The 9,636-nt window shown below is 43.6% G+C and overlaps 1 pseudogene; it reads left to right on the top strand.

Moving 5' to 3' along the window:
• The first annotated feature begins 7,186 nt into the window (after positions 1–7,186).
• On the top strand, positions 7,187–8,915 carry LOC127060832 (inositol 1,4,5-trisphosphate receptor-interacting protein-like 1; annotated as a pseudogene).
• Positions 8,916–9,636: the final 721 nt, after the last annotated feature.

Genomic DNA, 9,636 nt, shown 5'->3' with positions numbered 1-9,636 from the left:
AATTGATTTATGTGACATGATATATGCATGTCAGGAGATTTCTGTAAATCTAATTTTTAAAAGACTAAATATTATATCTAATACTCTCAGGCTCCATAAAGGTATTGTGAGAAATGATACTCACTTCCAAAAATTTAAGAAGGTTTATTAAAACCTTATAAAAAATACAACAGAAGACTGAATAGAGAAAATATGGCTCCAGGAGTAGAGGATCTTTCCTACCATGCGCTCATACACACAATGGATGTTCCACCTTTTAACCCTTTAGCCCCTCCCAAAGTTCTGTCCATCAACTCCTTCTTCGCTGTCCAGTGGTGGAGTTTGCTTCCTTAAATCTTGATTGGAGATCAGATCTTGCCATAGCAACAAGCCAACCCTCCCAAACCCAGGCCACCCCCTGACAACAAGGCAAGCAGGTTAAAACATAACTGTAAGTCTATAAAACTGCTCTTAACATGTATACATGATATTGCCTTTTAATTGTGAGAGTCAACCATCGCATTACTCATCTGTCACAGTATGTAAAATAAAATCTTCTTCAGCAAAAAAGAATCATTAAGAAAATTAATGTCTTATGTGACCAACCCAGTGTGGAGACACCCAAATGATACATCTCATATTTTGTATTATTTCTAATTACACATGTATAAAACACATTTTGGATACTCCATACAGTTTGAAAGAGTAATACATTTTAAAATAGTCTAGATACAGTCTGCTTCTCGGATATTTCTGAACAATAGAGCAGTACTAATCAGCCTAGCTCTAAGAATGTTTTTTTAGAAGCTACTGTGGATTTCATGTTGTGATTAGAAAGGAATTCTCATCCCCTGCATCTTCATTAGTCACAGAGTTTTGAGACTCTCACACAGTGTGCAACCCTGTGTTCCACAGAGATTTTTTTCAGCCTAAACAGAGGACTCAGAAAGAGGAAAAGGAAGAGGTTCTGTGTCTCCTGGTTAAGAAATATACAGCATACAGGAAAGATCTCAGGCACCACACTGGTCTTGTATTCTTTAGGCCTTATTCCCAATCCCCTCACTTGTCTGAATTTTCAGAGAAGTACTATGCTAGCATAAACTTTTTGCAAGAAGATAAAAACTCACTTATAGTAACTCTAAAACCAAACCCATTTCCTGGAATGCCCTGGAAGTCAAGGAGCCAATGTGACATATTTAGGAAGGCTGGTGAGCTGAGGAAAGCTGGAGTGCATGCAGAACTATAAAAACCACATGAGAGGAAGAGGAAACTGAGCAGCTATGAGGGCAATCACAGACCTGCCACACTTGCCAGGACAGGCTGCAAACGTGTGTCCTCCCCTCCTTGTAAACACAGGCTGAAGGATATCTGAGAAACCCCTGTATGCCTAAAGGAACAAAGTATCTTTCATTTTGAGCTAAATGATACAGAGAGAGCTCCCAGAAGAATGGTGGTTGAAGACAGAGAAGTATTTGAATATGCATAATTCAAGGTCATATGAATACTTGTCACATCATGTCCTGAAATCATATGATATTTTGTTGTCCCATTACTCCATTCTTACCTGAAGGCTCCTTGAGTTTGCTGTAGTCATTCAGCAAATCTCTGCTTTTGTGCTCTTTTACAGTTCATTTCTTCCCCCTCATTGCTTCATTTCAGAAATGAGTAAGGAGAAGGGAGAGGGGAAATAAAACCAAAAAAGCATATCTGGAAAATGCATTCAACGATCAATCAAATATGAGCAGGAAGCCTTCAGGAAGAGGGGCAGACTGGAAAGTGAGCATCACATCTTAAGAATCACAGGTCAAATCTCATAAAGCTGCATCTGCTCCACTGTCATTGTGTTTCATGGGTGCAAATGCAGAGAAAGATGTTTAGGCTGCCTGAGTCACACTCCCCTGCAGGAAGAATCACCAAGAAAGGGCCATTGTGACAATGCAGATACTCATCCTTCAGAACTGCGAGTGTCATAAGGGCAAGATAGCCAAGTTGAAGATCTCAAGTCAACAATCTCATAACAGTATCTCAGATACTATTATGCCACAGTTTTTAAAAGGGTAGGAAGCATGACAGCAACTCACTATTACATCTGCCATTTCCTGGCCTCCCTCATGCTGATTATTGTACATTTTATCCAGATAAGGAGTGAGGAAGGAAGAAGTCAAGACCAAATGGTTGATTTGGCTGCTTCTGCACGCACAGATATTTATTCAGAAAGATCTGAGCATAAAGAATACAGCAAAAATTTTTTTTTCCCCCTACTGTACTTCAGTCTTGTTTCATTCCCTCTCCATTATGGCCTAAAAGTTCCTTTGATCTCCTTTCAGAGAAAAACTTTTCCTCATATGAACAAGGTGTTCAGAAATAGCAGAGCAAAAGCCCACTATATTCAGGTTTAGTAGAGGCTCTTTTAGACCCTTTGTAAAGAAGCAGGTTTCTATCCCAAAAGCTGAAAATATGTGATCAGAGCAACAAGGTGGCTCTTCTCAGACTATGAAGAAGGAAACATGCTGGCGTTAGCTCAAAATAATGTCTCAAAGTTGAATTTCTTTAAGCCTTAACCGTGCAATTTTTTCATCGGTAAATTTAACCTTTTCTTATCATTTTACCCTTCCTGGCAACTGTTTACATGCAGCACACATCATCACTGATAAAAGAATGGAATAGTTCCTGGAACAAAAATTTTCAGTGCATTCTCTCCTGAAAACCGCAGAGTATTTATTGCCCTTACATTCAGCAGGGAGGAATCAAGCTGCAAGAGAATGAACTCTTCATGTAATGCTTCTCCTTAATATTTTATTGGATAGAATGGAATTCCCCATTTTTCCTTGTCCTTTCCTCATCACTCAGCACAGCTTCTTAGAAGCCAAATCACTTAATCCAGAAAACTCATACCATCCCTAACACCTCCTCCTTTCTCTTCACACATTTAAACTTTCACCTTCGTAGTACCTCATGAGAACAATTTTTAAAATTTTACTATAGGTTTTGAGAGTGATGAAACAAAGTTGCCATCATGTTTTGTTCCTATGGACTCTTAAATCTTTCAGATCTTTCCTTTTCATATGCTGATTTTATGTTGTGGATTTACAAGCATTTTATTTTAGCTCTCCCATTACCATCATCTATTACAATGCACAGACTCAAGGAGACCTTCACTGGCTTCACTGCAGCTCTCTAGCTCTTTGTATTTACCCTTAATGAAGTCAGATTTCAGGATCAGAGACTTCAAAACCTGTTGGCCAGGAAGCTGCACAGTGGTTGCCATGGAAGATCTTTTTTACCATCATCTTGCTTCTCTAGAAGCAAAAGATGTATGTAGAACTAAAATAGAAATTTACAAGTGCAATTTGTGCTTTCCTGATTAATTAGGAGATAAGACAGTCTTGTAATATCTGCTGAACAACTGATGGCTATCAGAATTGTTAAGACAATTTTTACCTTTGTTTCCAGGACTACTGAACTAAATAAACTGTTTCAGTTGTGCTGAGGAAGAGAGAAAGGGAGAAAATAGAGAATAGTAAGGTGAGTAACATTATCACTGACAATTTGTTTTCTGCTTGTAACTTACAAGACATAAAAAAGATGAAAAGTGTTGTCATTAAGAATTAGAATGAGTGGGTTTCTTGGCAGAGCCAAAGAAAAAAAAAATAATATGCTGACCTATGAAATCTATAGGTAAAATCAATTCAAATCAATCAATATCAATTCAGATCAAATATCAAGTCAAACCACAATAAAATTTATTTGTCAAAATAGTAATAGATGTGAATAGCAAGAAACAATCCATGCTTTTTTATTTTTGACATCACTCTCTTCAGCCAAGACCATGCTTTCTTCATCTTTTCAATGGTTAAGGAATCTAATTTTAGAGTAACAATGGTTACAAAGTAACTGCAAATTCATGAGAAACATGACTAGAAAACAACGATTTACATTTTCCTAGAAGGAAAAATTCACAATGGATATGACAAAAGAAAGCAAGTAAGGAGCTGCTTTTAAATTGTGTGCGACTACAATGAAAGAAAACCCTCTTTAAATGGGCTGTTATCTGTGCCTTCAACACAGTGGTGCCTGTTAACATTCTTATAGTGTCTGGAAGCCTTTCCTTTACAAACCTGTTTTTCAGGTATATGCAACTGCTCTTAAATGGAATGAGAGCCCACAATAGATTTAATTCATTTTCATTTGGCAAAAATACATTTCCTGATTTATTTTTTTTTTCATTTTATCTCAAGGACTGGTTCTCTGGCCTCAGAGATCTCGGCTAGAAGATGTAGCAAAGTCATCTGTCCTGCCTCAGCATGCCGTGTTCATGTCAGAGAATGTCTTGTTGTCAGAACCCTTTCTGAGATGCAGTTAGTTGAAAATTGCAGGGGCAGGTGCTTGCAACTACTCCAACTATTTGTGCATCCTTCTGAGGGAAGCAAAGTCTGAAACACAGGAATGGCAGTATTTTGAAGGCAAGTTCAATATAATGAGGGTAATTTGTTTGGAAAGGTAGGGATAGCACTACCTATAATTTCACAAAGCATACTTTGAGAAAGAAAAAGCTGCATGCCTTAAGGTGCTAAATATGATCAGCATGTTCCATTCTGAACACCTGGACATGCTTGCAAAATGCAGGGCATTTCTCCATCCAGGCTGGAAAGAAGGAGCCCAGGGCTGCAGGGTGGAGTGGGTTCCTTTGTGCAAGTCAGCACAAGTCCCAAACCCCTGAGGTGGTTTTGAAGGTACGCAGCTTCTATACACAAGCTATTGCCAGAGTGTTTGTTAGTGCTGCCTGTTCCTCAGAGTGTGGACGAATCTCCACACTTCATTCCCCAAGTATGTTTCTTTCATAAGACTCATGCCTTTCTGATTGCAGGTCATGGGCTTATGCAGCTGCAGGTAGCTGGGAGGTTGCTGAGCTGAGCTGAGGTGGTAGGCTAAGCAGAGCAGTAAAAGTCATTCACTTTGGGTGAAGTCAGTCAGTGAGTTGACCTCAGGTCTTCAAATAATGCAGTCCAAGAGGATTTTGCCAGTATTTCCACTGGAAGCTTACCATGGGTATCTTGTTTTCTGTTTGACTGGCTGGTGCATTGGGAGGGACAAGAGACTGAGAAATGGTTGACCAGGGCATGAATGAAATTACTTTTTTCTTTAGATGGTTCTAAGCATCTCAACCCTGAAGTTCCAAGGAGAGAGAGTAGGAGTAGCAGAGTTTATTTAAAGCTGCCTTTTTCCCAGGGTCAGCAAATTCATAGGCTCTTTATCACTCTGGGTCTAATAATGTGAGTTTTCAGAATAGCTTTAGCTATAGGTGAGCCTAAACCACCTCCCTTAGAGTACGGCAGAGGTTTTCTCTTGTCTGCTTGATGCTCAAGTGACTGGAGGTCAGAAGAAATTTCCCCCCCCTTCTTCATCTTAGTTACTCATGTGCCTCAGGTGAGCACTGTGATGAGACTGTAAGCTTGTCATCAGAAGAGGTTTAAAAGGAGCAGGGTAATATGGGTTGCTGAAACACAGTAGCCTGTGAAATTCATGGCTCTCTCCTGTTTCTTCCTGGTGATGCCTGTGAATGACTGATCAGTGGCTCCTGTGATCCTGTCTTCCTCTTCTTTCCTCCCTGCTAGGTAACACTTGGGACATGAAGCTGTTCAATAGCGACCTCATTTAGATGGCAGAATTTAGAAGGCATTGTTTGTTATTATACAGGATGGTTCAGAAAACTGTGTATTCTGAGTGCAGCCAGCTCTTGTGTCATGGGTGGAGAAGAGAAAGGCAATTATTCAGACATTCTGTGCTCCGTCATCCCTCAGCTGATAAAGAGATCATCCAAAAAGAATTTGAGAAACCCAAGGGAGCAAAAATCTCCTGCTGTGCTGTGATCAGCATCAGAGAAACTCTTCCCAAGAAACAGCTCCACCATATGCAGTAGCAAGAATCTCCAACCAGAAAGAAGCAAGGGAGGACATTTGTACACAGGATGGCGTCCAAATGCAGACATGTCTACATCCCATACAAAAATGAGTTTCCCTCAGAATGGCTGTCATGCTAGGGTAGCCAGTTGCAGCAAGTGTCAGGAGTGGCACATCTTTATGTGTTGTTAGGGGAGAACATATTAGAGTGGAATGAACTAAGCGTCAAAAGATCTGTGTTTCAAGGACTTTTCTTTTTCCATTTTAAAACTCGTATTTCTTGATTACAGTGGCTTGCCCAATCTTCAGCCAGACTATTGATCAACCATCGCTGGTGTGAGAAGTAGTTTGTACAGCCCAGAAGATTTTTACACTGCTGTGCAAACCATAAGTTGGTTGTGTGTGATCTTTTGCCACTCAATAAACAGATTTTTGGAAGTGTTCCTAATTCAGGAGAGAAACCCTGACATATCTTTGTTTTCACAAAAGTTGTGTGAGGCAGGACAGTGCTGGTGTAAAGTAAGTGTAGGTCATAAGACTGGATGATGATACAACTTCCTGTGAATCATTCAAGCAGTGTGGATTTCTTTACTTCTCACTAAATCAGTAAATAAATATTAGCTGATATGACATGTTGCACCCAAAGTAATTGTCACAAATGGCTGTGCTTGAGATCACAAAAACAAGTAAGAGCTGATCCCAGGTGGTGTGTCAAGGCCAAGGCCTAACAAGTATTTCACAGACAATACTGTAGACTAGAAAGGAGCAAGGGAGCACAGATGCACCACCATAATAACTACAAATATTATTAGCAAAATGGTCCGCTTTGAATAATCAATAAAAGATTACACCTGTATACTAGAAACATCGATGGGTCATGTCACCCAAATTTATATTTGACAAGAGTTGTGTGTGAGGGCACTTGTGCCTGCTTTGTCAAACGAAGCTCTAGGGTTCCCAGGTTCCTGAGTGATGGGTCTGCACTTGGTGTGTGTTGGGGCTTTGGGTGCCCAGGGCCATGATGAGTTCCCTGAGCGGGCTGGGGAGGGCCCAGCCCCTGGCGGCAGCGCCTGGCTGAGGGCGCGGTGCTTGCCAGGGCAGCGGTGCAGGCCTCGCCGCCCGCCAGCTGCTGGGGGCCCTCTCCTTCCTGCCGCCACATGCCTGGGGCTCCTGCCCCCACTGTGAGTCTCCATTCTAGCCCCACTGAACCCCTTCTGTGTGTCCTCCTGCAGACCATGGCTTTTCTGCCATTGCTCTTCGTGCTCGTGCAAAGCCTGATCCAGTACCCCAGCCGGCTGGGGATGGGCCGCATGAGGCCACGCACCGGTGAATGAAGGAGCGTCAGGAGCTGCTGGACCACGAGATGGCTCGGCTGCTGCAGGAGCTGGAGGAGCAGGACAAGGGCTGGGGAGCCATGCTCTTTGGTGCCCTGCAGCAGTGGCAGTTTTGGGTCCTTGCTGGAGTCCTGCTCCTCTTGGGCCTGTGGTTGAGCTGCAGGAGAAGGAGTCATGAGGCCAGCAGCAGTGATGATGTAAATGAAGGTGAAGACAACGTAGATGGACGGGAAGAATACATGGATGTGAAGGTGCAGGAAAGCAGCGATGCCAGTGAAGAGAGAAGCAGGGATTGCACTGGGCAGGAAGACAGCAGTGACCATGGGATTGAAGCAGGCCATAGTGGTTTTGCTGCAACTGAGAAAGAATGCAAGAAAGTTATAAAAGAAAATAGCAATGATATAAACAAGCATGAAGAACACGGTGATGTGAATATGAAGGCAAACAAGAAGGATAGAAAAGAAGACAAAGAAGGTAATGTGGCTGCCAGTAGAAAAGAAGACCGTGATGGCAGCAAGGAAGAAAGCGGCAGTGGGGAAATGGAAGACAGAGAAAAGACCGGAGATGTTGGGAACAGGCAAGGCGTCCTCTTAGTGGACCACATAGAGCGGCCTGTGGAGGACCTGGAGAGAGGTTGTTCAGTGATAGCTGAGCTGATGGAGAGCTTCAGGCGTGTCTTTGTGGACAGTGTGAGCAATAGCTTCTACCCAGTGCCTCAAGAAGCCATTGGGGTGGGCAGTGCCTTTGAGGGTTGGAGGCCCCGTGACTGGGATGGGGTGTACCGTGTGCTGGTGCCACTGAATCCCCCACCAGGGCACGCCTTCCACCTAGAGCTGAACAGTGCAGGGAAGGTGGCAGCAAGGACCTTCAGCATCCGTGTGGAGCTGGTGTGCACGTGTGAGAAGGAGTAGCTGGGAGAGGAGCTGTTGTGCTTTCTGCACCACTTGCGGAAGGAGCTGGGGTGGAAGCAGAAGCTCAGCCTCCTCGAGACACTGTGCACTGGCTCCTACCTGGATGTGGTAAAAACCTCCTGCTGGTTCTTCCAGCTGGTGAGAAGCTTGTGACTGCAAGTGCCTCAGTGGCACTCCTGGCACGTGGTGTTTCAGCCCTGCAGTCGGTCCTGCCGGTTGCAGCTGAGCAAAGGCAGGAAGAGCCTGACAGTGGATATTCTCTTTGGGGTGCGCCAAGAGGACTCTGATATCTTTGTGGTCAGCCCACAGAGGCCCAGAAAGGCAGCTCCAGCATCTCTGTGAGCAGCCAGCCCACCAACATCATTTCAAGGACAGCATGGCCCCAGACGTATGCTGTGGCAGAGGCAAAATTCTTCCGGCACATCGCCAGGCAGCTGCCGTGTGAGAGCTTGCACCTGAAATGCCTGCAGCTCTTCACCTGCATCCTGAGGGGCACAGGCTTTTCCAGCTCTACCTGGAAGACTGTGGTCATGCACATGCTGACCACAGTACCGCTGTCCCAGTGGCACAGGAGCGCATTTGCACGGCAGCTCTGGGACCTCATGGCGTTCCTGGACTGCTGCCTGCAGCTGAAACGCCTTTAGCACTTTGTGCTAGGCAACGAGAGGCTTCCTACAGAGATCAGCTTGCCGCCAGCAACGCGAAGGGTTGAGCCACTCAACCTCTTTGAGCACCTGGCCCAAGATCCGGCTGCCCACAGAGAGGCCCTGCAAGCTTATAGTCAGCTGTGATTTCACCCCTGGGTGCTGCTCTCCAGCCACTGAGAGGAGTTCCCTGCACAGAGCTGTGCTGGGGGGGTCACACCCGATGGCAGCCACCTGCACTCTGCTTAACTGGCACATTTGTCACTGGCAATCCTGAAGCTGCTTTCCTGCTCATGTGGAAGGAAGATGCTGCAGCCCATGGATTTGTTGTGCAGACACATCTCTTAACGGCCTTGCCCTTCACCTTCAAGTTCCAGTGGTGCTGCTGACCAAGTCTGTGAGGCAGAAACTGGCTCCACCTGCACATCCCCCCAGAAGACAGTGAAGCTGAGAGAGGTTGCTTGGAACACCTTGAAAACAGCAACCTAGCCTGTTAGGGACTTAATGTAGTTATTTAGTTGTAGTTTAGTGCAGTAATGTAGTTTAGTAGCTGTAGCTTTAGTTGTAGTTGTTGCTGTAGTTGCAACTTTAGCTATAGCTTTATTTGTAGTTCTAATTATATCTTTAATTAGATTTGTTTATTAGCATTCCTTCTAGAGGCCCTTTATTGTTGACAGTTTTGCAAAGTTACCCAATTTCCTTTAGTTTAGAGAATTGAACTACCCTACTGTAGTTGCTTGTCAGCTTTTAAATAATATTTGAAAATCTATTTTTGAAAAATTAATAAAAGGAGATAAGTTTCTCAAATTGCCTGAAATGTTTCATTTTTTGTATTTAACCCTCTGTATCTTAGAGGATGTCTTTCCTA

Source organism: Serinus canaria, chromosome 1A, assembly GCF_022539315.1.
Source record: "Serinus canaria isolate serCan28SL12 chromosome 1A, serCan2020, whole genome shotgun sequence".
Lineage (NCBI taxonomy): Eukaryota > Metazoa > Chordata > Aves > Passeriformes > Fringillidae > Serinus > Serinus canaria.
Note: the sequence above shows the minus strand (reverse complement) of the source record. Positions and strands in the feature narration are given on the sequence as shown.